Below are 26,844 nucleotides of genomic sequence, written 5' to 3'. Positions count from 1 at the left end.
GGATCAAGCTGACATTGCTTTACTTGTGGTGCAAATCTGCAAACCTAACGTTGAATCAAGTGGTGCTAAGGGGGGGTCAGAGAAACGTGGCTTAACATTCCCCACCGTAGAGACACACAAAACGGTTCTGAGTCGTTTTAAATAAACGGAAATGAGTGAAACTTTAATAACCTATCTAAAAGCCAGCGCTAAATTAGGATCAGGTTGACTGAATGGAACACCACTAGTCAATTCAGATGGAAGAACACTACTACCATTGACCCAATGGCATTTGCTATATGCATCTTAAGTGTTTCTTGAGGGTCTTCAGCTGAAGCCACGTCGCTCAGACTGACCTTCTTTTGCTTATGAGAGCTTAAAGGGGACCATAAGTGGGGATATCCTTATTGGTTTAAAAATGAAAGGCAAAATCCCCCTACCAGAGGATGTCTTAGTAACCACATTCTCTCCTCAGATCTCTGTCCGCCAGCAGCTGCATTTGGGGCTCTGTTTTATCTGAGGACATGGGGACTGGCTTTTCTACTCTTTCCATTCTTTCCACCAAATATTGACACGTCCATTCATTTGCATTGTGACATTTCCTCTCCTCATTATAATCTTCTTTGCAAATAATGGCGGCTAATCCACCCTATACACACATGGCCAGACATGTATTTCCATGCATTTCTGGTAATTCCTTGCCCTATAGAGGGGGTCAGCGGAAGGTCTCTTGGCACAACCTAAATCCCCCACTTCACATTGCAAAATACTACCACTTAAGTGTTCCATAGGCCACCACCACAGCCCCTTGACACAGACCCCGAATCTCACCCTGAATAAAGGACTTCCTAAGATGCAATTTAGAAACTCGTGAGGCCCGGGAATAATCTTGAGGGTCCATGATGCACTTCACTCTTCAAGCGAAGGAGGTCTCAGTCTGGACAATGTCTGGGTGAGTGGGGCATTTGGGAGCTACAAAGAAACAGCTCTGAGAGAAGAAGAAGAAGAAGAAGAAGAAGAAGAAGAAGAAGAAGAAGAAGAAGAAGAAGAAGAAGAAGATATAAATTACCAAATAAATAAACCAGAATGTGCATAAAATTTCTTAGGCCATTGAGCCTCCTACTCATATGTATTTGACTGATGCTGTGAGTGTAAGGTGAGTATGTGGTCTCATATTCAAGTGCCTTTTCAGCCACGAAGCATATATGCCTATATTTACTAGCAGTAGTCTATAGTTCTTGGCTAACCACAGCCCGTTTTTGCATTATGGGAGACCACTGAAATTGTGTGGGTTCACCAGAGTATAGTAATAGTAAAGGGACCCCTGACCATTAGGTCCAGTCGTGGCCGACTCTGGGGTTACGGCGCTCATCTCGCTTTATTGGCCGAGGGAGCCGGCATACAGCTTCCAGGTCATGTGGCCAGCATGACTAAGCCGCTTCTGGCGAACCAGAGCAGTGCATGGAAATGCTGTTTACCTTCCCACCAGAGCAGTACCTATTTATCTACTTGCACTTTGACACGCTTTCGAACTGCTAGGTTGGCAGGAGCAGGGACCGAGCAACAGGAGCTCACTCTGTCACAGGGATTCGAACTGCCGACCTTCTGATCGGCAAGTCCTAGGCGCTATGGTTTAACCCACAGCGCCACCCGTGTCCCTCACCAGAGTATAGGCCTCCCCTATTTCCCTCACAAAGCTACAATTCCTAGAGTTCCTGGTGAAGAGGGATTAATTGTTACAACAGCCTGGGCACTGTAGCTCTGTGAGGGTCTCCTGACAACCGCCAGCACCCTTAGCAAACTACAGCTCCCAAAATTATTTAGGGAAGCCATGATTGTTTAAAGTGGTACCATGACGCTTTAAATGTATCGAGTGTATGTGACCTTGTCCTTTGTCACGTCTGTCTTTGCTATGCAGCTCTCCAAGGTCTCAGGTAAGGGACATTCCCAGCCATACCTGGATTGACCCTTGGACCTTGTGCATGCAAAGCAGTTCCTCTACTCCTGAGCTACAGCTACACAAAACTTATCTTTACTGCAGCTGTTTTGATATTTGCACTGGGGCTCAAAATCCAGAGCATCTGAAGGGAAAAAAAGAGAGGCCCTTGTCAAAAGTTGCTATAAAAGTTGTCTTAATATGAAATATCCAGTTCAAAAAGTATCCAGAGCGTTTTCAGTTCTTCCTGGAGAATTCTAAAACTGATAGAGGAAGAAAAAACAACAGCTTTACCCTGCCAAGCTTCTGAAATTTGTACTTAAATGGCTGGATGCTTCTGGATTTTGGCCTAACACCTCACATTAAATAAAGATCTTTATTTTTCCCTTTCCCTTTTTTGTTCTAAAGCCGTACATCCCCCTTCATATTTGCTGGATTCAGAACTTGCACTTGTGACGCTAAAGCTTTTTATTTGCATATAGCATTTCAAAGCATTGTCCATATCTTGAGTATCCAAAATCTGGAACTTTGAAAATTTCTGCTCCATAAATTTATCTTTGGCTTATCATTTGAAACAGGCATGGTGATAACATGTCATGTGACCAAATGAGACATTTTAGATGGAGGGGGTAGAATGAGAGAAAACAGAGAAAGTCAATTGAATCCAAAATGGGTAACATTTTATATCCCAAGTTTCTACACAAAGGTGTGGTTGTGTATCCTTCCATTGCCACAGTAGGTGCGAGTCAGTGCCATTACACTGCCACCTAGTGGTGAGAGTGAGAAAAGGGAGGGGGAAGTATCTAAATGAAGATGGATGACTAGCTAGAATTGCCTTCAGCATTAAGACTGGGAGAAAATAACATGTCAGGAAAAAAAGGAGCATTTGTTGTCAATAACATCCTTTAAAAATATAGCTGGCTAGAAGTAATGGCATAAAAATACTGACCAAGGATAGGGTTGGCACAACTAGCCTCTGTGACAATACCAGTGCCCTGACCTCCAGGCATTATTAGTATTATATATTGCATTTATAGCACACCTTTTTCTCCAAAGAGCTCAAGGTGGCATACATGGTTTTCACCCTCCTCACTTAATCCCCACAACAACCCTGTGAGGTAGGTTAGGCTTACCTCACGGGTCGCACCCAGTGAGTTTCAGGAGCCAGTGTGGTGTAGTGGTTAAGAGCGGTAGACTCGTAATCTGGTGAACCGGGTTCAATTCCCTGTTCCTTCACATGCAGCTGCTGGGTGACCTTGGGCTAGTCACGCTTCTCTGAAGTCTCTCAGCCCTACTCACCTCACAGAGTGTTTGTTGTGGGGGAGGGAGGGAAAGGAGAATGTTAGCCACTTTGAGACTCCTTCGGGTAGTGATAAAGCAGGATATCAAATCCAAAAACTCTCATGCCCAGTGGGGATTTGAATCCTGGTTTCCCAGGTCCTAGCCCAACCATCTAACCACTGCACCACAGTGGTGAGGTCGATGTCCTTACTGGGGAAGCTTCACTGCTGGTTTTGGCACAGGCTGCAGTTAAAAGCACAAGAGCAAGACACCATTTCTTCTTTGCTCTTAACATGCTGGATATCTTGGTGTCAGTGGCAGCCTTAGGCAACACCTTATATTTAAAGCAGTGTCATGCTGCTATAAACAGTAATGACTTTCCTCAATGAATTCTGGGAGCTGTAGCTTAAGGGGGCTGAGAGCTCCTAGGAGACCCTTATTCTCCTCACAGAGCTACAATTCTCAGGGTGGTTTTACAGTCAATTGCTCTCTACAGGCTACTCTGAGAATTGTAGCTCTGTGAGAGGAATAGGAGTCTACTAACAACTCTCAGTGCCCTTAACAAACTACAACTCCCAAAATTATTTGGGGAAGCCAAATAACTTTTTTTTAAAAAAAGTGGCATCATAATCCTTTACGTGTATTATGGCAATGTGGCCTTGGTTAACTGTTAGCAGCCTACCAGCAAGGCTTTTCCTTCATCACCTCTGTCTTTGCGATGTAGTTCTCGAAGGTTTCAGGCAGGGGACATTCTCAGATGCCAGGGACCTTCTGTATGCAAAGAATATCCTCTGCTCCAGAACGACAGCTACACAAAACTTATCTTTATTACAGCTGTATTGATATTTCACCAGGTTTGCCCTTGGGCTCAGAATCCAGAGTGTCTGAAGAAAAGAGAGCGGTTTCTCAAAAGGTGCCAGAAATGTAGTCTTTGTATGAAATATCCAGTTCAGAAAGTATCCAGAGCATTTCCAGTTCTTCTTTAGGGGATTCTGGGAGCGGTAGTCTTTTAAGGGTGCTGAGAGTTGCCTAGTCCCCTCACAGAGCTCCTTTTCCCAGAGTTCCCTGCAAAGAGGGATTGATTGTTAAACCACTCTGGGAATTGTCTGGCTGGACAATAAAGAGGGGCATGTGAGTGTTTGCCGAAACTAACCTCCTGCACAAAGGTAAAATTTGCATTTGTTTCACAGCCCACTTTTGCCAGCAGAAGCACATGGCCCCCATAAGGTCAGCCAGAAGGGCAGGTAGCCCTAACCTCACCCAGATAGATTCCTTCCGACCTGACAAAACACACACTTGCCGTCTAGCCGGGGGTGGGGGAAACCTAAATGTAAAACTTATTCCCACCCAACCATTGGGCCAAAGGTCATAGGCTTCAGAAAGCTGCTCTGGGGGAAGCAACAAATGGCTGTGAATGTCACAAGGAAGCAGTGCGGGGAGAAAAAGAAAAAAAGAATGATCTGGTGAGCTCTTACATTTTTGCTAATGCCCCCCTCCTTTCCTGACTTTCAACCGAGGCCGGAAATAGCAACATTTCCTGAGAAAATTTGTTCCCAAGGGAATCCCAGGTTGGTCTGAAACACAGTAGTGCTGCCATCGGAAAGCTGCCTGGGCTGTTTGACCTTGAGAACTTTTATGCTCAGTGCAAAATGTTGCACAATTTCATGTCTCGCAGCAGCAGGCAAACAAAGCTGGAGTAAAAAGAGAAGGAAAGGAGGGGAAGTGGAGGGAGGCAGGTGATCCAATTCCCGTCTCCACATGCCCCCAAAATAGTGGGGTCACTTTTGCAAATCTCAAAGTGGCGCAATTTCGACAGAAAAGATTCAGAAAAGGGCAACTTAAAGGAGACGGAGAAACTCCCCCTGAGAAACGGTTGCAGCATTTGGAACTTGTTAGCTTAGAAAAAAGCTGAGGAAGAGGTAAGCAGGGCAAGTTGATCACAGTTTGCTTACTTCTGATTGATTTAAACAGCTCAGATGCATGAGGCTCTTAATGTCAAGGTTGCAGGTTTGAGTCCCACGTTGGGCAAAAGATTTCTGCATTGCAGACCAACTAGATGAACCTTGTGGTCCCGTCCAACTCTACAATTCTATAATTCTATGAACTTTCTATGGATAGGAGTCAAAGTCTGGAGCTTGCAAATTCATATTCTGCGCCACAAATCAAATTCCATGTGGAATCTGTGCATCTGGATAGGCTGTCAGAAGACTAACACACCAGGCTACGGGAAAACGCCCATTCAGCCTAACCCCTGAGTCCTCTTGACTGTCCATTTGTCTTTGGGTCGGACCAGACTTTAGCAATTATCAACCATCCTTAGGCAAAAATGTTTCTTTCATTTTCTTTCAAGCAGGCGATCCTTTGATTAAAAGGTGAGAGTTAACGGCTCCAATTATTAACCTGAAAGGTTTACTTAGGCAGATAATGAATGGCGCAAATTTGTTAATTATTGCTATTATTTATAATTGTTTAATGAAGGGGGAGAATGATATCTTAAATGTCAAAGTTCCTCTTTTAATTGCCTCAGATGAGGCTCAGGAATCATTATGTTTCTCCAAAAGATCGTACTCAAATCTAATTTTAAATGCCCTGGGAAATCCTGAAGATATATTTAGAAAATGCACAGCATTTATGTTCATTACTGTGTGGATGGTTCAAAAGACAGAAAAGCTTATCAGGAATGTATTATAAATGAACTTTTTATTATTGTTTTCTTTACCAAAGTCATTACTGAGATTTACTTCAGTAATAGGATACATTAACAATAAGGGGCCATAGGGGTTAAAGCAAGGCAAAAGTAGAGCGAGCATGAAAGGGAGTATTTTGTCTTGCACTATTGCAAGGCTATGTGTTTTGGAATACTGTTTTTAATTTTTGTTGGTCATGTTTTCTGATTTATATAGGCAACTTTGGGAGCCTTGTTGGCTAAAATGCAAGGTACAAATATATACACACATGCAAACATGGGGCTGCCTTTGAAGATGACTCAATTGGTCCAAAATGCAGCAGCCAGATTACTGGCTGAGGTTCCATCTAGATCTCATATAATCCCCTTTTTAAATAGTTGCACTGGTTGCCAGTTCATTTCTGGCTCAATTCAATGGGGTCATATTAGTGTTTAACATGCTAAACGACTCAGGCCCCAAATACCTGAAATTTCTTCTCATCCCCTACAGACCCTCTTGGGTGCTAAGATTGGCAGAGGAGGCCCTCTCAGCCATTCCACCACCCTCAGAAGCTCAGGGTGGTGGCCCAGGAGGAGGAATTGTGGTGGCTCCTAAACTGGGGAACTCCTAACAAAGTTGTGTCTGGAACCTTCATTGTACAGTGGTACCTCGGGTTACAGATGCTTCAGGTTACAGACTCCACAAACCCAGAAATAGTACCTAGGGTTAAGAACTTTGCTTCAGGATGAGAACAGAAATTGCGCGGCGGCAGCAGGAGGCCCCATTAGCTAAAGTGATGCTTCAGGTTAAGAACAGTTTCAGGTTAAGAACGGACATCCGGAAAGAATTAAGTCCTTAACCCGAAGTACCACTGTACAGATTCTGAAGAATCCTGAAGGTGCATCTCTTACCTGCGGCTTTTGAGACTTAAGGTGTATATTTTTATAATCCACCTTATTTCTGCGATTGTAAGTTGTTTAAAACTCTTTTGAATTTTGATTATTAATAATAATAATACCAAAGAGTTTGCAAAAAAGATAAAACAATAAAATTATCAATAAGCAGAATTAACAACAATAACTTTAAACTTTCAAAAAGTTAAAATAACAAATAAACTAAAAACAGATTAAAACTTGCATCAACGTTCTAAATATATGAGTATAATTATGGCAATGCATGTAGGTCCAAGGAAAATGTATAGAATGTAAGAGAGAGAGAGTGCGCATGTCCACCACACATGAACTCAACAGAATGCTTTGAACACATCCATCATTTCTCACCAGTGGGCATGGTACTTGTTCGGAGCTGTGATTCCTGCATCCACATTTTTGCTCAGTCATACAATAGCCTTTGGTAAACTGCAATCTCCACTTCGGTTCCATCTCCAACTAGAAAATAGGAATGATGCTGATCTTCAGGCTGGTGGGAAAACCACAGGATTAGGAGAACCTCTGAACAGATGCCGCATGTTTAAAAAACGAACCGAAAGTTGCCCAACGTAGTGGAAGAGAAGTTGACTGCAGCGTTATCCGATCAGTAACTAGTAACACAGGAAACTGCCTTATTCCAGGGCAGACTATAGTCACACTGCTATAAAAGGTAAAGGGACCCCTAACCATTAGGTCCAGTCGTGACCGACTCTGGGGTTGCGGCGCTCATCTCGCTTTATTGGCCGAGAGAGACGGTGTACAGCTTCCGGGTCATGTGGCCCCATGACTAAACCGCTGCTGGCGAACCAGAGCAGCACACGGAAACACCGTTTACCTTCCCGCCGGACTGGTACCTATTTATCTACTTGCACTTTGACATGCTTTCGAACTGCTAGGTTGGCAGGAGCAGGGACCGAGCAACGGGAGCTCACCCCGTCATGAGGATTCGAACCGCCGACCTTCTGATCGACAAGTCCTAGGCTCAGTGATTTAACCCACAGCGCCACCCGCGTCCCTTCACACTTCTACCATACCTTTAAGGAGCATGGCTTCCCTCAAAGGATCCCAGGAGCTGTAGTTTGTTAAGGGTGCTGGGAATTGTTGCTTTGTTAGGGATAACCTACAGTCCCCAGGCTTCTTTAGATGGCTAACTTGTACGACCAGCTTTCCCAGTGCTCTCCCTCCTGGCAGCATCTCTTCAGCAAAGGCAAGAGAAGCAATGGTTTGGGGGTTGCAGGGGGGCTGAAGACCTGTTGCAATTTCTGCAGCAGAGTCCCAGTGGGTTCCCTGTCTCCAGCATCCTAGAGCCATGCAATCAACACCAAAGGAGAGTTTTTTGCCACTGCAAAGCCTTCTAAACCTTGGTTTTGACAAAGGAGGTGGCTCGGCCACTGAGGGTTGGCAAAACAAGTGTACAAACTTTTTGCTTTGCAAAAGTGTATGTGTTAGGCAAAATTGCACAGAAATGGGGCTTTATTGGGGGAATATTTGCACCAAAATGCTGGTAAATTTTCAGTGGTTGGATTCCAAACCAGGACCTGGGAGACCAGGGTTCAAATCTCTACTCAGCCATGAAGCAAACTGGGTCACCTTTGGGCCAGTCACTGCCACTTAGCCTAATTTACACCACAGGATTGTTGTGGGGATTAGATGAAGAGGGTGAAAGCCGCATATGCCACTTTGATCTCCTTGGAGAAAAGGGCGGGATATAAATGCAAAAAATACTTTTTTAAAAAATCAAACAAATGCGGAGAACCAAATTTATGATTGGAAAAATAAAAAACGGAGAGAAACTGACAGATTTACACATCTCTGCTGCTGAGGCATCTGGGGGATTTTTAGAAGATAGAGCATGGATTTCAGGGTTGTGAACTGAGAACACCAGATAGCATTTCTGGCTGGGGTGGGAAGACGGGCCCCTTGCCATCAGACAGATCTCAAGTAAATGAGTCCGACAATCTGAATTGCAGTTCTGTCCAACTTGGGACCTAGGAAGCCAAATACATCTCACCAGCGTGACCTGTTTGGCTTCCCACTGGGAGCTAAATAAGCCTTCTTGGGTTCCTCAGACCCTCAAGAGACTCAGATGGTCAAGCCTTTGGCAAACCACAATGCATGGTCAGTTGGCTTCCTTTGGCTTTTCTCAGAGGAATCAACCTGCTACTGTTTTGATATGAAACATGCATCTTACACGCTCACCCCCCCCCAAATAAAGGTAGCTCAAGAACAGCCACAGCAATTTTTACGCCAGGAAAAGTCAAATAGGCTCCTGAGGACAATCAGCAAATGGGTGTAGCTGATATTTTCTATACGCTATATATGTTCTCCTCACACCACCACCTTTCCAAGGAATTGTTTTAACAACACATGAGCCTGGCTTTTCTCATTCTTTATTTTAAGTCCATGTCCCTCTCCTGTTCTCAGAATCAGGACTTGCTGAACCTAAGTGGAGAATTTTTGTTGGCACAGGTACAGTGTCCAGAATGCTTGCAGGGCTGGCCAATTAAAACAAGCTAAAAACTGCTGAGCAAAGTGCTTTTGGGCCAAGATCTGCTTACATTCTCTTGCTGGAAAGAAGTGGGAGGCCTCTCTCACACACATACAGACATAGAACAGAGAGAGGACTTTTCTTGTTTTTAAGGAGGAATACATCTTGTGGATTGGCCAACGCCCCTCGTACAGATGGAGAAGAAACTCAATTCAGTTCACACTCAAAGGTGAACTCAGAGAATCTGTATTTTCCAGAACAATATGTGAACCGAAACATGACCATCTTTTGACATTCACCTTTCTCCAGATTTTGCAATGCTGTTCTCTAAGCCCAGTGTGGCACGCACAAAGGCGTATACTAGGGAAAAGTGTGCATAAAAATGCATATATTGTTGATTGAAGCATACCAAAGTTTCATAATAGCTTTGCCAAAATGTGTATATTGGGATAAATTCACACTAAAAAGCTGGTGAATTTTTATGAGGACTTAAAAAGGAAAAACTCACATGTGGAAATGTGGAAAATTGAATCTAAGGTTGGAAAAATGAGACAATGAAAGGAACTGAAATTGGCAGATTTATCCGTCCCAAGAGCCCTTCTTCCAAAAGCTGAGTTGACAAATTGCATGATAAAATGACCAGATACTCAAGTTTCAAACGATGCTTATATCTCATCATGTGGTGCCAGTGTTGAGGAAATGATGGTTTTCACCAGGAGCAGCACCTGAAAATCCACGTACACCCTCTATGGAGCTGGGGCACTGGGGCTGAGAGGAGGCGTTTGAGACAGTCCTGACAGTCCTGAGTTCAAATCCCATTTCAGCCATGGAGTGTGTCCTGTGATGAACTGCACTCTTCACCGCTCCTGGTGGTGTAGCCTTACTGGAAATATCAGTAAACTAAATTAATGTGCTCCTGAGGAAGCCTTCCATTAAAACACACTGAGCATATTGCCATTTCGTTAACGTTATACATACGTTTCTCAGTGCCACATTCTTTATTTGTTTTGGCTTTCTCATACTGATACAATGCAGAACACAGTGAGGGTTCTTGAAAAGTGATACAAGCAATGCCAATGTACATCAGCTTATAAAAATGAACAATGGAGTATTGTTAACATAAGAAATTATATGTAACTTTGGTTGTTTATGCCGGCATGGTGCATTTTTTGTTAGAAATCTATGTGCATTTTCATATGCAGTCTTACGTGTTCCTTATACTGAGGCCACTCTATGACATCACTTTCAACAGTCATGGATTTTCCCAAAGAATTCTGGGAGCTGGAGTTTGTTAAGGGTTCTGAGAGCTGTTATGAGCACATATTCCCCTCCCAGAACTGCAATCCACAGAATTCCTTGTGAAGGGAAATGGAATGTGAAGCTACTCTACAAATCCAATGTCAAAGTACTAGTGTTATAAATGCTTCAAACTACCCCACCCCAAACCCAGTACCTGGATGTGAAAGGGTAGAAATGGGACCAGTCCATCTGCCAAGGGGAGATCTGCAGTAAAGAAACGTAATCAGAAATCATCAGTCATTATTGATAGGTTCTCTTCTCTTTGCATCTACAGGAGGACTTTGATAATAGCAGCACCTCAATAAGAATACAAGCTAGTAAGTAGCGGATCTGACTCTTGAGGGACTGTGTCACGTCTCCATGTTTTTACCCATAATTCTGCCCACATTATTCTGTGATTTATTTATTTTTTAAAAAGAACAATCATTCCCAAATAAGTATTTAAATATATGCTTTCTCTCTCTCAAAATATGTGTGTATATTTTATCTTCTTCAAAATACTCATTTAAATGTGCAGTTTGATACATTTAAACTGCTGTCTTGCAATGTTCAGAGGAGTGAAAAATCCAATGGACACCTTTGGCACTAAGGGGAAGCTTCTTTTCCTATCAAGGCTTTGTTTTCTGTCACTTCTGGGGGCACATGCGAGTGGCAGCAGGGGCCACATGAGAAACTGGGTTTGGTGAGAGGCAAGGAACAGAAAGTACCAGAGGCAAAAAGTGGCTGGAGCCATGGAAGTGATTCTTTTCTACAGTCACCAAAATGCAAAAGGTTTTGCAGACATCTAGGATCGAGAGCATCATCTTGGTTCCAGAACTCACCCCAGCCAGGCAATAGCACTTGGGGGGAAAGGTGCAGAGCAGGGCAAATGAGGGGTGCATCTTGGACAGAGGGTGTGTGACCTGGGGCGTGGCCTGGGAAGAGCCATGATGGCCAGATAGAGAGGTCTGGGGGGCCACATCTGGCTTCCAGGACACTAGTTTCCCATCCCTGATCTAAAAGACCTGATTCATGCTCTATCATAGAGGCACTTGCAAAGCAGTGCTGGAACAAGCTATTTCTAACTCCAAGGCATTCCCAGTCCTGAATATTTTGCCTACTCTGATTTATTCCCAACCAGTGTTGCAGCCGCATCTCAAAAAGGGTATTGTGCAGAGTAGGCTAGCATTCAGAAATTGAATGATTATAAATTGTATAATCTTAGAAGGCTGCATAAACCTAGAAGGGGCATGACTGTGAGGTGCCAGGTCTGTGAGCATGAAGACAGCCTGAACTTCTGACTTTGCTGCTGCACTACTGATGTCTCTGTAGCCAGAATTCCTCCCTCCCCCCATCAAAAAACCCCTAAAACTTCCCTTATGTGCATACACTCCATTTATTATTCAACGACACAGACTGGCCCCCACAAAAGGCCCCATTTGCAAAGCACTAAAAGATAGGCACACCATTCCAGTGCCCACTTGGCAATCCCTTCTTCCCACCGATTGCCATCAACATTGCCACCATTAGACAAAGCATGGGCTTTATTGGGGCATCTGGGGATGAGCTTGGCAGTGAAGCCTTTGGCCTCCGAAAGAGGGGAGACCAGGAGACGTCGGAACAACAGCCAAGGCTGCTATTCCTTTGTGTTTTGCACTTTCATTGAACTCATACTTTGATTGAGGTGGGTAGATAAACGTTTGGGGACAATAATTCAGAGATTCCTCACCCTTTCCAGAGAAGAGAAGCCCATCGCCATGACAACACAGTTAAAAGGGGGGCCAGGGCACAAATATTACCCTGGCACACAGAGAGAGAGAGAGAGAGAGAGAGAGAGAGAGAGAGAGAGAGAATTACTAAGGGGGGGGCTGGGAGGGGAATCAGATTATCGTCAATTGCATTGATGTATCACCAAAAGTGACTCGTTTTGACTTTCTCCAGGGCAGAGTTTTGGGCTTACAGTGGCGTAACTGAGATTGGGACATGGTCGATAGCCCTCAAAAGACAAACTTCAGCCCAGCAGATGGTCTCTGCATTCTGATTCGGAGGCCAAGCCGCAGGAGCCAAATGACTTTCTAAACCTTTGATTACTGACCTATGTGTTTGCTTCGAGAGCCACAAAGGTACAAAAACTCAGCATGGGACGACTCTTGTAGTTCCTCATCTTTCTCTTCTGGGCAATTTTATCCTTCTGGCTGTTGGCCAACACCTCTATCCTTGTTAACTTTTGTGTCTCCAGGAAAACACCTGCAGCTCTTTGTGTGCGAGAAGGAGAAAGAGAGGGGAGGGGAATGGAAATCCACCACGGGTTGAGACAATGACTCCCTGTTTATTCTTTTGTTACATTTTAAACACATAGACAGGACAATGGAGCACAGTTTGCCATAACTGTCGGCCAATCAGGGCTATCAGACAAGAGACACACAGTGAGTCAAATCTGGCAAAACTCCACGATGAGCTGCCATGATTATATGGCTGTTTCCAAGTAGCTGGTCCCAACTGGGAAAGTGCTAAAACAACCCTATTATTTGTGCGGTTTCTTTTAAATCCTTTTAATTTTTACAGCTTTTTCATCCAATGGAGTTACTGGATAGCCTACCAGAAAGAGGGGTGGCACCAAGGATTGGTAAGGCTGGGCATTTGCCAGGGGCCCACACTTGAGCATCCACTGTATAAGAAAGAGACCGACTCTACACAGTTCACTTGTGGTTGTTGAACTGTGAGGGTACATGGAGCTTGAAGAAGGACTGGCAATCTTTACTTCCCCAGGTGACTGATGGGGAGATGATTGAGAGTGGAGACTCAAGTGAAAGTCAGGAGTTAGGAAGTTAGTAAGTTAATTGTGGTGAATTTCTGTGGAACCTTATGGCATGGAATCGAAGCAAGCTTTAGTAAAAGATCAGTGTCAGTGTGCATGCACTTTATGCAGAAGGTCCCAGGTTCAATCCATGGGATCTTCAGTTAAAACCATCAGGTAGCAGGTGATGGGTACGACCCTCTGCCTGTGGTCCTGCAGAGCTGCTACCAGTCAGAGTGGGCAATCCTGGACTAGAGGTCTAGTTTAGCTAAATTGTGCTTTGTGCATGCACAGACGTGGTGCTGTGGGTTGCAAACGCCTCCCTTTGTGGACCTGCTCCTGCTCTTCATTACAGTAACCTACTTGTACATTTGCCTCTTGATCTGGCCCAGCCAATGGTGTGAGAAGGCGGAGCAGCAGGGATCACTGCCTGCTTCCTCATTGGTTCTTGGTGGTGGTAGAGGGGAGGAAGAGGAACTATTAACAATGGTGGGGGGATTCACTCAGGAGTGGTTCACCAGTTGAGGTGAAGTTGCTACCCAACTTTCTGGAAAGTGGGTCACTGTTGCTTACCAGGAGGGAGAGGGAAGAGGCAGTGGGGAGGCCAGCACCAGTAGAGACCATCTGTCGTGCCTGCTGGTGCTTTTGTACCATGCTGACCTCCCCATCGTCTCACCCTCCTGGTAACCCCCCTTCTGGGGAGCTAGCACAACCACTCTGCCCCACCTGGCAAGCCTTGTACCTCATCTTCCTACCAGGAGACTCCAGGGAACAAACTTGCAGCTTTCTGCTTACAAAACACACACTCTTCCAATGTACTGGACCCTCCCCTGGTCCTGCCATCCACACATCCCTCAAGATGCCATAATGAGCAGGACTGCAGGTGTGCAGCAGAGCAATTGGGGAATGGAGTCTGAGAATAGGGTCGAAGAATTGCATTACAACATTCAGAAAAGTGCCAGTTTCGAAAGATGGCTGTGTTTCAGCTCACAGTGTGCTACAGAAAGTGTGAATTAGACAGCACCACATTAAAATCTGAACCAAATCTCTCTCTCTGTCCCCTGTGTGTTTGTGCAGAATGGGCAGAAGCCATTGTCCCCTTTCTCTGGTGGAGCCTAAGAATTTTTAATGGGACAGAGCAGATTTAGTAAACCCTCCAAGAATTTGGGACCAGAGTCTTCCCCATTGCTTGGGGAGATGCCAGAGACTGAACTTGGGACATTCTTCATGCAAAGCATGTGTTCTACCTCTCAGCTGCACTCTACATATTTCCCTTTAAACCCCCCCCTTATGCAACATATGTGATTTGTAGTCCTGTCTAGACGGATGTTCATGTTGATTCCTGAAGCAATACAGCTCACACCCAACTGAACATACCTACGCACATACTTGGTTTAATCAAATATAATGTTCTAACTGCAGGGTATGAGAAAAAAACCTACTCCCAGCAGCCAGTGTCCCTGATACACATCAGAGAGGGATTGAGCACAATTTACTGCTACGCCCCACTTGCGGGTCTACCAACTCTTCCCTCTCTTGTCCCGAAGCATGAAAACAGAGGCTTGCTGTGGATCCTGACAATTTGCATTTTTAATTATCCAAGAGTTTAATTAGTATTGTGGCCTTAATCAGGGGTGGGAAAGATAGCTGAAGTCATCAGAGCTTAATTAGGCTGGAAAACAAAGTTTCCTCCAATCTGGAAGGCTCTCCAATGACAGTGAGGTGAGGAGCCTGCAGCCTGTTTTGACTCTGGAGTGGTGGCAAAATATTCAAAGCAGGGGAAAGAGGAGATGCTTTTTTAAAAGAATAAAAATAAAGGTAACTGGTTGTGCATGGCCGAAGGGGGAAAGAACCCATCATCACCTCCCTCCTCTCTCCGGCTTCCTTTCATTTCAAAGGTGGGTTTTAATGCCACTTTGGGATGGGAGAGCAGCTGCAGTCGGTTTAGAAGCCTCCTCCCTGCTCCAAGCAGAGTGCATGACTGCTCACTTTGCATATGAAGCGCCTTGCGGAGTCTCTTTCTTTGTTCCTGTGCACCTACTCTTCCCACAGCGCATCACTAAGCTATGGAACACAGTACAAGGAGGGATTCAGTGCTGCCCAACCAGAAACATAGTCTCATGCGGAAGCATTTACTGCCAGGAGAAACCAACATATACGAAAACTCGTGGCCATGCGACAAAGCTGAACAATGGAAGAAGACTCATGACAGATGAAAGCTGTTCTTCACGCAGTGCACAGTTAAACTATGGAACTCACTCCCACAGGAGCCAGTGATGGTCGCCAGCTTGGATGAGTTTGAAAGAGGGTTAGACAAATTCATGGAGGAGAAGCCCATCAATGGATACTAGGTGTGGTGGCTATGCCTCCATGGTGAAAAGCAATACAGTGGTACCTTGGGTTACAGACGCTTCAGGTTACAGATGCTTCAGGTTACAGATGCTTCAGGTTACAGACTCCGCTAACCCAGAAATAGTACCTCGGGTTAAGAACTTTGCTTCAGGATGAGAACAGAAATCGCGTGGCGGCGGCGCAGCGGCAGCTGGAGGCCCCATTAGCTAAAGTGGTGCTTCAGGTTAAGAACAGTTTCAGGTTAAGAACGGACCTCTGGAACAAATTAAGTACTTAACCCAAGGTACCATTTTACTGCTTCTGAATACCAGTTGCTCAAAACCATAGGAGGGGAGAGGACTCTTGCGCTCGGGTCCTTTTAAGGGCTTCCAGTCGTGGCATCTAGGTGGTCACTGTGAGAACAGGATGCTGGACTAGATTGGCCTGATCCAGCAGGCTTTTCTTTTGTTCTTAGGGTTGCATCCAAAGTACCACCAAGTTAAAACCATGTAGCAATACCGTTACTTTGCTGGAGAAATGTTTTGGTGCAGTGGAACATTGTTGCACAAGAGAATGCACAAGCAGGTTGCTAGTCACTTTGTTGCACAACGGAGGGTGCAATTTGTTGTGCAGCAAGTCTCCCCCCACTGCAACAGTTGCACTTTATTCCCCAGCTGAACAACATTAAAACTGGCCTATCTGGCAGCTCAAGAGCCATGGCACTAGCAAAAGGAGAATGCTGGATACAGCCATTACTCTTTACCATGTGGCCAACTTCACAGGGGACACAAGCAAGGACAAGGGAAAGAAACTTGTTCAGTTTTCATTTTAATGTAGGCCTACCTGATTCGTGGACAGGGGTGGCTCTGTGGGTTAAACCACAGAGCCTAGGACTTGCCGATCAGAAGGTCGGTGGTTCAAATCCCCGCGACGGGGTGAGCTCCCATTGCTCAGTCCCTGCTCCTGCCAACCTTACAGTTCGAAAGCATGTCAAAGTGCAAGTAGGTAAATAGGTACCGCTCCGGTGGCAAGGTAAACGGCGTTTCCATGTGCTGCTCTGGTTCACCAGAAGCGGCTTAGTCATGCTGGCCACATGACCTGGAAGCTGTACGCCGGCTCCCTCGGCCAATAAAGCAAGATGAGAGCCGCAGCCCCAGAGTCGGTCACGACTGGACCTAATGGTCAGGGGTCCCCTTTACCCTTTACCTGATTCGTAGTTCCCAAGTGAAATGAAGCAGAGCTATCCTTTGAAACTGGCACTTCTCTGGATGTTGCGGTACAGTTTTCTCAATTGTGAGGCATGCACAATATATATATATAGTTTGTGAAAGTAGCAGTACTTGCAAATCCAGACTTGGACTCAACTGAGATTGGGAGCGGCTAGGTCACTACCAAGAATCAGGGGTGCTAACTTGAAAAAAATATTGGAGGGCAGGTAAGCCCTGCCCCCACATAACTGATTACATGACACGGCACACGCACACCATTTGAATGGCAACGCCCATTAAAGGGGGTGGGTGGGTACCTGGGCCCCTTGAATATTTTATGGGGGGCTGAAGAGACCCTGGCTCCTAGGAGTTGGGTCCTATACCAAGAATAATGATCCCTTCTTAGGTGAGTATTATGTACAAGTGAGACCTGCAATAAAATGTTGCAGCGTGAATTGTTTCTGTTCAGTGTTCCAGACAACCACACCCCTTTTGAGGATAGTCATGCATCACATTCTCATAACGTTTGAACACCGATCAAAATCCTACCACGATGAAAAATAATTAGTCATGTGTGCTGATTTTTCACTGACGTTGATGGTTATTATTCGGAGGCCTAATCTTCCCTGACCTGAGATACTAAGGCAGGATATACTATACATTTAAAAATATGTAGGCAATAAATCCAAGTAACTACAAAAGCCAGATCAATACTGCAAAAGGGTAGGAAATGTTGGCATTATGGTTTCCCCCTGGAAATTCCATCTCACCTGCTGCTTTGTCCCAAACTCATAAGCATTCTCATTTCACTGCCTCATTATGTGTATGCTGATAAGAAGCATAGATTTTGTCCACCCTGCATGCGTCTAGACAAAGGGCACAACAGCAGGACCACTGGGAACAATATATATCAGTCTGAGGACCATGTCCAATAACGTCTAGGTCAGGAAACTCTTAACTGCAGACTCAGGGAATTAAGTCAGCTGTCATCACTTCTTAATTAAAAATAGCGGGGACTCACTTGCATTCCATTGCTGTGGCTAAGCCTATTTGTCATCTGTCCTCTCTTCACCAATAAACAACCCCAATCACCCCTGGGGAGGAAGACGGAAAGTGGGGGTGGGGTGGGGGTGGTAAAGGAAAGCAGGTATATGTAAGAACGCTTGGGAGTCGCTGACTGATTGACACACAGGGTTAGCAACATGTACACCCACACTAACTAAAAAACTGAGCCTTTACATATCCCAAGGCTTCCTTGTTTACTAGAAACCCCTGAAAATGCAAACTAGAAAACATCTTTCCCTTGGAATAGTAAGCAAAGAAAATCCTAAAAGGTGTGTCTGCATCACACAGAAAGCTGTGATTTGATACACACTGGGGTTGTGTACACATCAGACATTTAAAACACATTCCCCACCCCCACCCTGTACACACCTCCTTTCTCTCTCCATCCTGCTTTGTGGCTCAGCTGGATGGAAGTCAGGTGAGCAACACAGCCCACCATGTCACCAGCTGCCAGCACAAAAGCTCTAGCTAACGTGGTGCCCCTCTCAACGTTGTTGGTCTTTGCAAGTCCTGAGCAAGTTGTCTCCCGCTCAGCCCAGGAAAGGATTGAAAATTGCATGGAGATACCTTAAGAGTGTGGATGTCAACAAGGAGGAGAGAGTCAACCTCTCAGAGCTGTCTATGGTCCTTGACAACATGCTAATAGCTTCCGAGAGTGGATTTCAACACGAGTCTTTTGCTTCCCGTAGACACAAACTTCACTGTCTTGGAGCACAGGCAGAACAAATCTCCATTGAAAGAGAAAAAGCAAGGACTTGAATGTTTTCAGATGTTTTTGAACTGTTTTAATGTACTCTTTGGCTGTTTTGTTGCCTGTCACCCTAAGCTCCTTCGGAGGAAAAGTGGGATACAAAAGTGTATCTCCAACCAGCATGCACAAAGGTCAAGAATGGTGAGTGCTGCAGCACAACATTGCTTGGAGAATGCCATGCTGGCTCCCCTGGGTGTAGTGTTGTGGTAAGAAGGTTGAAAACTCATCCAGATTGCAGAGCTCAGAGCACAGGCTCTGCTGAGTTTGCTGGATGAGTCTTTAGGTGAAGGTGGAGAAGGGCAGTCCCTTCAAGGCACCTATTTCTGGCCCATGGCTAGCTGAGAGTGACTTGAACTTTGATGGGGGCCCAAGGTCTTAGATAGATAGATAATTTATTATGGTCAAAGACCAGACCCAAGGTCTTTCCCGGAAAAATGATCCAAATCATTTGGAAACAAACAGATGGCTTTATATAGCTTTTACACACACACACACACACACACACACACACACTCCATCATCAATTCCCTTAGCACCAAATTCCCAAATCATTTTTATGGGCTAAAGTTGGACACAGATTGGCTATATCCAGTAGATCTCAACACTGTTAATTGATCTTACAAAGGCTCCAGCTTGGGCTTTGAAAGTTGGACTGAACCAAGAAGTAGCATATTTCAGTCTCTTGCAGCATGTGTCTAACCACTTCCATGTGTTAAAACATACTGAAAGCAACTGGCTTACGTTCAGTTCTACGTCTTTCTTCCAGAGGAGGGAAATATCACATTAGGGCCCCATCTGCACCATACATTTAAAGTGCCATCATACCACTTTAAACAGCCATGGCTCCCCCCCCCCCCCCCGAATCCTGGTAACTGTAGTTTAAGGGTGCTGAGAGTGCTGAGGAGATCCTTATTCCACTCCAAGAGCTACAATTCCCAGAGTTCGCTGCAGGGAGGGATTGACTGTTAAACCACTTATAATTCCCTGAGTACATAGTACTCAGAGGACTATTGACTCTGATGGTGGAGGTAGAATACAGCTATCATGGCTAGTAGCCATTGAAGTGGGTTTGGCAAGGTTGTCGGTAAGCAGACGGGAGTCATTGTTCAGCAACACCTGGAAGGCCAAAGGCCCCCAGTTTCTGCAATAAGTCAGAAGACGGAGGGGCATGTGCCCAAGGCCTTCTGGGAAAGAATGTGTCTGCCAGGGACTACATTGCCATACACATTCCTACCCTTTCATGAGCATTGTCCTAGTGGTAAATAAATACCATCCTGTCCGATAAAACTAGAGTGGGTTTCAAACGATGCTTTCATCTGTACTGGGAACTTATTAAAGGCAGAAATAAACGAAGCTGATCTTAATTTGCAGTCAGGGTTACCTACAGGGAGAGATTAAGAACCAAACGAGACAATAGCCATCTATTTCTGCCCAAAGATCAGATGACTGGAGAAGGAGGGAAAATTATCTCTCACACACATAACCTTTATAAAGCTAATGGGGAGTTGCCCAGGTAAGCTAGTCCTCATTTATTTTAAGCCACATTCCATCTGAGAAGCAGGCCAGTTCAAAATATTATTAAGAAACATAAGCAGGAATCTTCCCCATGTACTGAGCTGGGACACTGGGAGGTGACGAGGGCAGGGAGGAGAGAAGGTTGTTTTCTTCTGTTGCTAAGACAGATTTCTGCCTCCCTCCCACCTTCCCCTCATCCAACCGTCAGTTCCTCCTTCCCATTGGCCTCCCGGTTGCATCGAATGATCGTGACAGGTTTTCATTCCTCTCGCTTTATTGGCTTAGTCTTGTGGCCTATTGTCAAGGGGAAGCAAATCAGATACCTAATCAATAGTTGGCAAAGGCTGCGAGAGGCTAGCCATTTGCATCAACACTCTCGCTGTCTGGGTTTCTGCACTCAAGATAAGCATCGCCTTAGCCTACGACAAGATGGAGCGCCACCATCCTATAACGCTGTTCGGTCGCAGAGGGAAAGAAGCAATTGCAAACTCTGGTGATGCCATTACAGGCCCAAGACATTTTGATTTCTGGGGCAGAGCAGCAAATGACACCCCCTCCCTTAAGTTGAGGTGCATAAATACCCAAGGCCAATGTTTTGGCACCAGAAGCACATCCTCCCCTCCTGCCTGTAATTGAACTATACCAACAATATATTTAACGATGTACAATTTGCTGTCAGAAGCAGCCACCTCACTCTGCCTAATGGCAGGGCCATCCAATGGAGAACAAAGGAAGAAGAAGAAGAAGAGTTTGGATTTGATATCCCCCTTTATCAATACCCTAAGGAGTCTCAAAGCGGCTAACATTCTCCTTTCCCTTCCTCCCCCACAACAAACACTCTGTGAGGTGAGTGGGGCTGAGAGACTTCAGAGAAGTGTGACTAGCCCAAGGTCACCCAGCAGCTGCATGTGGAGGAGCAGAGACACGAACCCGGTTCCTCAGATTACGAGACTACTGCTCTTAACCACTACACCACACTGGCTCTCACACTGGCTGATGACAATGTTTTTTTTGGAGAGCAGTGTTTCCCAAACTTGGGTATCTAATTGTTTTTGGACTACAACTCCCATCATCCCTGACCACTGGTCTTGCTAGCTTGGGATGATGGGAGTTGTAGTCCAAAAACAGCAGGAGACCCAAGTTTCAGAAACACTGCTATAGAGGGTGACTTGCTCAAGGGCCTTCAAAAACCTCATGCTAACACTGCTTTGCACTATCCCAACCCCTGCAATGCAGGGATCTCAACGAAAGCAGCCATGACAGATGGAGAGCTGAGTCCAATGAAACATGGAGGGTCGCAGGCTCTCCAATCTGCTGCATCCATTGGGGGCTTTGCACTATTGGGTGATACACTGGTGGTGCAAGGCAAAGCATTCAGTCTTCAGCAGTCTCCACCACCTATTGAAGCTTCCAGGAGGCTGCAATAAGCAGGAGAGATTGGTAAAAGCTGGATGTCTTAACTCATGTGAATTAGGCTGTTTCTGCTAGCAAAAAGCCACATCAAACACAATCTTTCATCATCATCATCATCAACAACAACACCATCTTTTAATACTTTATTTGAAGTTAGGCGTGGATGGATGTCAATTTTGGTTTCTCAGTTCCTCATTTTTCTGATCTGAAGTTCAGTTCTCCATATTTCCACATCAGTTTTCATTTTTTTTTAAATATAAAATGTCATTGAACGCGACTTTCTCCCAACTTTTATACTTGCATTAAATTTTGCCTACAATGCACATTCTTGCAAAGCATTTTCCCATCTTATAATGTATTTTGTATGTTATTTTCACTACTATGTGCATTTTTGCCATGCACACTTTGCCAAGTACATGCATTTTGCACACACTGTTTAATTGCATGACTACATTGCAAAATTCAGAAAAGGACAACTTTTGAAGGATGGCTCTGTTTTGGTTCCCATTTTGTTTCAGAAAGTACAGATCAGGTAACTTCCCCTTTAAATGTGAACTGACATGAATTTCTCCCCCATCCCTACTTGAGGTTAACAGCTTTGAGCGATTGGCCAAGCAGGATCTAAACAATTTTAAATGAACAGGCTGAAAAATCAATGTGGGGAAAGAGGATCCTTTAGAGGAATTCACAATTAAAAGTGTTGGTGCTGACCTTTAAAGCACTAAACAGCCTCGGTCCAGTATACCTGAAAGAGCGTCTCCACTCCCATCATTCAATCTGGACACTGAGGTCCAGCGCCGAGGACCTTCTGGCGGCTCCCTCACTGCTAGAAGTGAGGTTACAGGGAACCAGGCAGAGGACCTTCTCGGTAGTGGCGCCCACCCTGTGGAACGCCCTCCCATCAGATGTCAAGGAAGCAAACAACAATCTGACTTTTAGAAGACATCTGAAGGCAGCCCTGTTTAGGGAAGTTTTTAATGTTTGATGTTTTAAACATTCTGTTGGGAGCCGCCCTGAGCAGCTGGGGAAACCCAACCAGATGGGCAGGATATAAATAATAAATTATTGTTATTGCTATTATATAGACGTCCTGGTCTTAGACTTTTAAAATCTGCAATCTTATGAGGATAAATTATTGTTATTGTTATTATATAGATGTCCTGGTCTCAGACTTTTAAAATATGCAATCTTATGAGGAATGTTTTCCTACTGCCTTGTGCTTAGAGTAAAGAGAAAACAGCTACTGTTTCAGGAGGGGACACAGGGCATGATTTGGCTACAGCTGGAGCGCTTGCAGATTTCCCTTACAAGAACCTGAATCAGGCCAGGGGCCCATCTAGTCCAGCATCCTATTCTCACAGTGGCCAACTAGATGACTGTGAGAAACCTGAAAGCAGGATTTGAACACAAGAGGTTTCCAGCAACCGGTATTCAGAAGCATCACTGCCTCCAACTGCAAAGGCACAGTATAGCCATCAGAGTTGGTAGTCATTTATGGCCTTATCCTCCGTGATGTTGTCTAACCCTTTTAGAAGCCACTCAAGTTGGTAGTTCACCATCAGAGTTGGTAGTCATTTATAGCCTTATCCTCCGTGATGTTGTCTAACCCTTTTAGAAGCCACTCAAGTTGGTGGTTCACACTACGTCTTCAGGGAGGGAACCCCACACTTTTAACTGTGCGCTGCATAAAGTACAGTGGTATCTTGGGTTAAGAACTTAATTCGTTCCGGAGGTCCGTTCTTAACCTGAAACTGTTCTGAACCTGAAGCACCACTTTAGCTAATGGGGCCTCCTGCTGCTGCCACCGCCGCTCGATTTCTGTTCTCATCCTGAAGCAAAGTTCTTAACCCGAGGTACTATTTCTGGGTTAGCAGAGTCTGTAACCTGAAGCGTCTGTAACCCGAGGTACCACTGTACTTTCCTTTTGCCAGCCCTTAATCTTGATTTTAATCGAATGTCCATGAGTTCTGGCGTCCTAAAAAGAGGGAGGAACACTTCTTGTCTCCACTTTCTTCATGCCATGCATCATTCAAGCACTGTTACTGCTGAAACTGCAGAGAGTGTGGGGAGGTGATATTTCATACCTGTAGCCGCTGGCGTCCAAGAGAAGCACATGGCAGCCATGCTCCAGATGCATTCAACAGTTCATGCTTCCTCCTAGTTGTGTGAACACACTTCTTCCTGTGTGGATAAGAACAGAATCAAATATCAGCATTTTGACCCCACCTTTGGACATGCAGCAGAGGACTGCCCCAGTTCCCAAAAGGAAACGACGCTTGAATCACTTACTCCAAAAACGTGGGTTTCAGCAGACAAAGCAAAGAAGACTGAGCACATTTTCTCTCCCCCCGCCCCATCCAAGGAAATGTTAAGAGGAAACGAGAGTCACAGGTTACTTCCTCCGGTTCCTACTAGGCTGGTACCTGCAGTGCTACAGGCTCCATGCAGTATATTTATCCAGCCAGTAGATGTCACCATACACTTCATCGCATGACACTAGGAGAGAGGACCGGAGTCCCTTCTAACAAAGTACTAAAAGGGATTTTTCACAGCAGCACTAAGTAAAGCTATAATACTCCAAAATACGAGAAAATAAAAATAGATTGCTGGGTCATCTAATGCCTGTATCTGCTTCTCACAGTGACCAGCCAGATGCCTGGGAGAAATCCACAAGTTGTTTGTAGGTATATGATATGTTGCAGTTTTTATTCTATTTTAATAAGGTAGATTTTTTTCATTCTGTACCTGCTGAATCGTGTTAGTGGTGAGACAGCCAGTCATTTTGAACACTCCAAATAGAGGGGGAAAGTGGGATTAAAGAATGTTGGGTCTTATCAGATACCTTGAGCAGCTCCTGAATAAATGCTTTACACACAGTACGTACCAGGTTCAACCTCTGGCATCTCCAGCTCCCATTGTGAAATCCTACAGAGCTGCTGCCAATCAGTGCAAACAATACTGAGCTGCATGGAGCAATGCTCTGGCTTGGGATAAGGCAGCTTCATAAGGAAGGGGGAAGCAGGGAAGGATCTAATAAAATAAAAACAGGCACTGAACAGTATTGAAGCAATGCAAACACTTGGTGAGATCAGAGTATATATTGTTATAAGTTGGAGGGGTCAGTCTGAATGGTACCTGTGGCTCCTTTTGAACCTGCAATCCTGTATCTCTGATGTAAGAGGAAACCAGTCAAACCAGTTCCTTTGCTAAGGTAATGGCCTTGGCTGGCCAGTTAAGTACTGTCCTTTACATGTCCTAACAGATTGCTATAAGGACAAATGGCCGGGCCTTTTCTGGATGCCTCATCAGTTAGCTGGATGCCACATCACTTGAAGATGGGGAACAACAGGCCAAGGTTTTTTTGTTTGTGGGTGAGTTTGGGGCTGATTCTAGAAGCAGGAGACACAGAGGCCTGTGTGCTGGAGCCAAGAGCTATGGTTTGGGGATCTCAGTAGGAGTCCACGGGGACGCAAGTTCTGTTGGAGTGTTGATGCTGTGAGTCCCTCCATCCTGTGCTCAGGTTGGATATTTGAGTCAATAAAACCATACATCCTAAACACACTGCAATCTCCATTCACTGTCATTCCAAGAAAGCAGAACACTTTCACAGAAAGTGAAAGTGGCATCGATAAGAACTTTGGATTACAACAGGAAAATAAAGAAGACGAAAATTAAAATATTTCGCACAGAGCTACAAAGGGCTAGCCAGCTCGCTAAACGAATTCAGAGGCTGTTAAAAATAAAGGAAGGAACAACACTGGAAATGTTTTATTGGGACTATTTGGACTAATTAAGGAATGTAGTACAATATTAGATCATTACTCCCCGAACTTCAGAGCATGGGAAGTCACCCAAAGATATATAATTTGGTATGATTATTTGGCTTTTTTTGATTGTATTATACTTTGGAATGTTTTAATGTGGTTTTTATTGGATTGTTAAAATGGAAAACTTAATAAATATCATTTTTTTAAAAAAAAAGAAGAAGAAAGAAAACGGAACCCTGAATAAGCCCAGGAACACCTGGAGTCTCTCACCCCTCAGATATTGTGGTGCAAGCCACAATATATTTTGTCAATTTTGCAGGTGCATGGAATGTGCTACTTTTGAAGTGAAGAAGGATCAGATTAGTCAACTGATAGTACATCCAGTTCTTTTTTTATGGGGTACTCAAAGGTATGTAGTAACAGTGCTTTTCACCCCCAAATGTTAAAAGGGTGGCACTTGCTATAACAACTTCATGGTGAGTACAGGCACTTTTGTTTCTTAAAAAATAAATAAAGTAAAAGCACTTAGTACACCCCTGGTGTTAAGGACTATTAGGCTACAAATGTCCACCTTTTCCTCACATCCTTCATCCAAACAGCCCCATGCCATAGCAGGCCATGTACCTGCTCATAAAGCTGCATGTTTTCCTCCTGCAGCCTGTTTCTTTCCCTGAAGTTTAGCCTTACTTAAAAAAAAGAGAGAATCTCTCATAGACACTGATTGATGTCTCTTCCACAATCCCGAAGGCTTTCCCCCACCCTTCCCTTTTGCAATTAACAGGCCAGACATGTCTAAATAAACTGGGGCACAATGACTTTATGACTAAGGCAGCGATGCCAGTCCCCCTGATGAATGTGGGCTCTTAAATGAAACCAAACAAAAATAAGCCTGGCTAACAAGTCTCTAGGCTTGTTCCTTCGGGATGACAGATTGACAAAACATAGGCTTTTTATAACTCTCAAACCAAAATAAGCCATTGACCCAGCTGCAGTGCCACGCTAAACAATCGCGGCTCTATATAGGCCTCACCAAGGCGTTTTGTGGGAGCGCTGGATGGGATCGTTTCAGGCCTTTCCACAGACATTCTCTGGGTGGGAAGAAACTGGACATAAAAACATAAGAAGAGCCTGCTGGATTAGGCCAATGGCCCAACTAGTCCAGCATCCTGTTCTCACAGTAGCCAGACAGTGGCCTGTGGGAAGCCAGGAAGTAGGATTTGAGCACCAGAGCTCTCTTCCCTTCTTCCCAGGAGCATTGTTTCCATCAACTCTAGATGCAGAGCATAGCCACTGTGGCTATTAGCCACTAAAAGCCCTCTCTTCCTCCATGAATTTGTCTAATCCTCTTTTAAAGCCACTCAAGTTAGTGGCCTTCACTGCCTACTGTGGCGGTGAGTTCCATAGTTTAACTACGCACTGGCTATAGGGCCCACAGTGCAC

General features: G+C 44.8%; 1 long non-coding RNA gene across 1 annotated transcript in view; it reads right to left on the bottom strand.

Moving 5' to 3' along the window:
- Nucleotides 1–26,844, bottom strand: part of LOC310750764 — a 117,420-nt gene that overhangs the window by 21,245 nt on the left and 69,331 nt on the right. Inside the window, exons 2-6 of the long non-coding RNA XR_014542247.1 lie at nt 23,722–23,818; nt 12,653–12,812; nt 10,733–10,782; nt 7,143–7,281; nt 811–967 (exon numbers count right to left, since the gene is read on the bottom strand). This is a non-coding gene — a long non-coding RNA (uncharacterized lncRNA). The remainder of the gene's footprint in view (nt 1–810; nt 968–7,142; nt 7,282–10,732; nt 10,783–12,652; nt 12,813–23,721; nt 23,819–26,844) is intronic.

The sequence above is a fragment of the Podarcis filfolensis genome (assembly GCF_964270895.1).
Source record: "Podarcis filfolensis genome assembly, chromosome: 15".
Taxonomy (NCBI): Eukaryota; Metazoa; Chordata; class Lepidosauria; order Squamata; family Lacertidae; genus Podarcis; species Podarcis filfolensis.
This window is presented reverse-complemented; position numbering and strand designations above follow the sequence as displayed.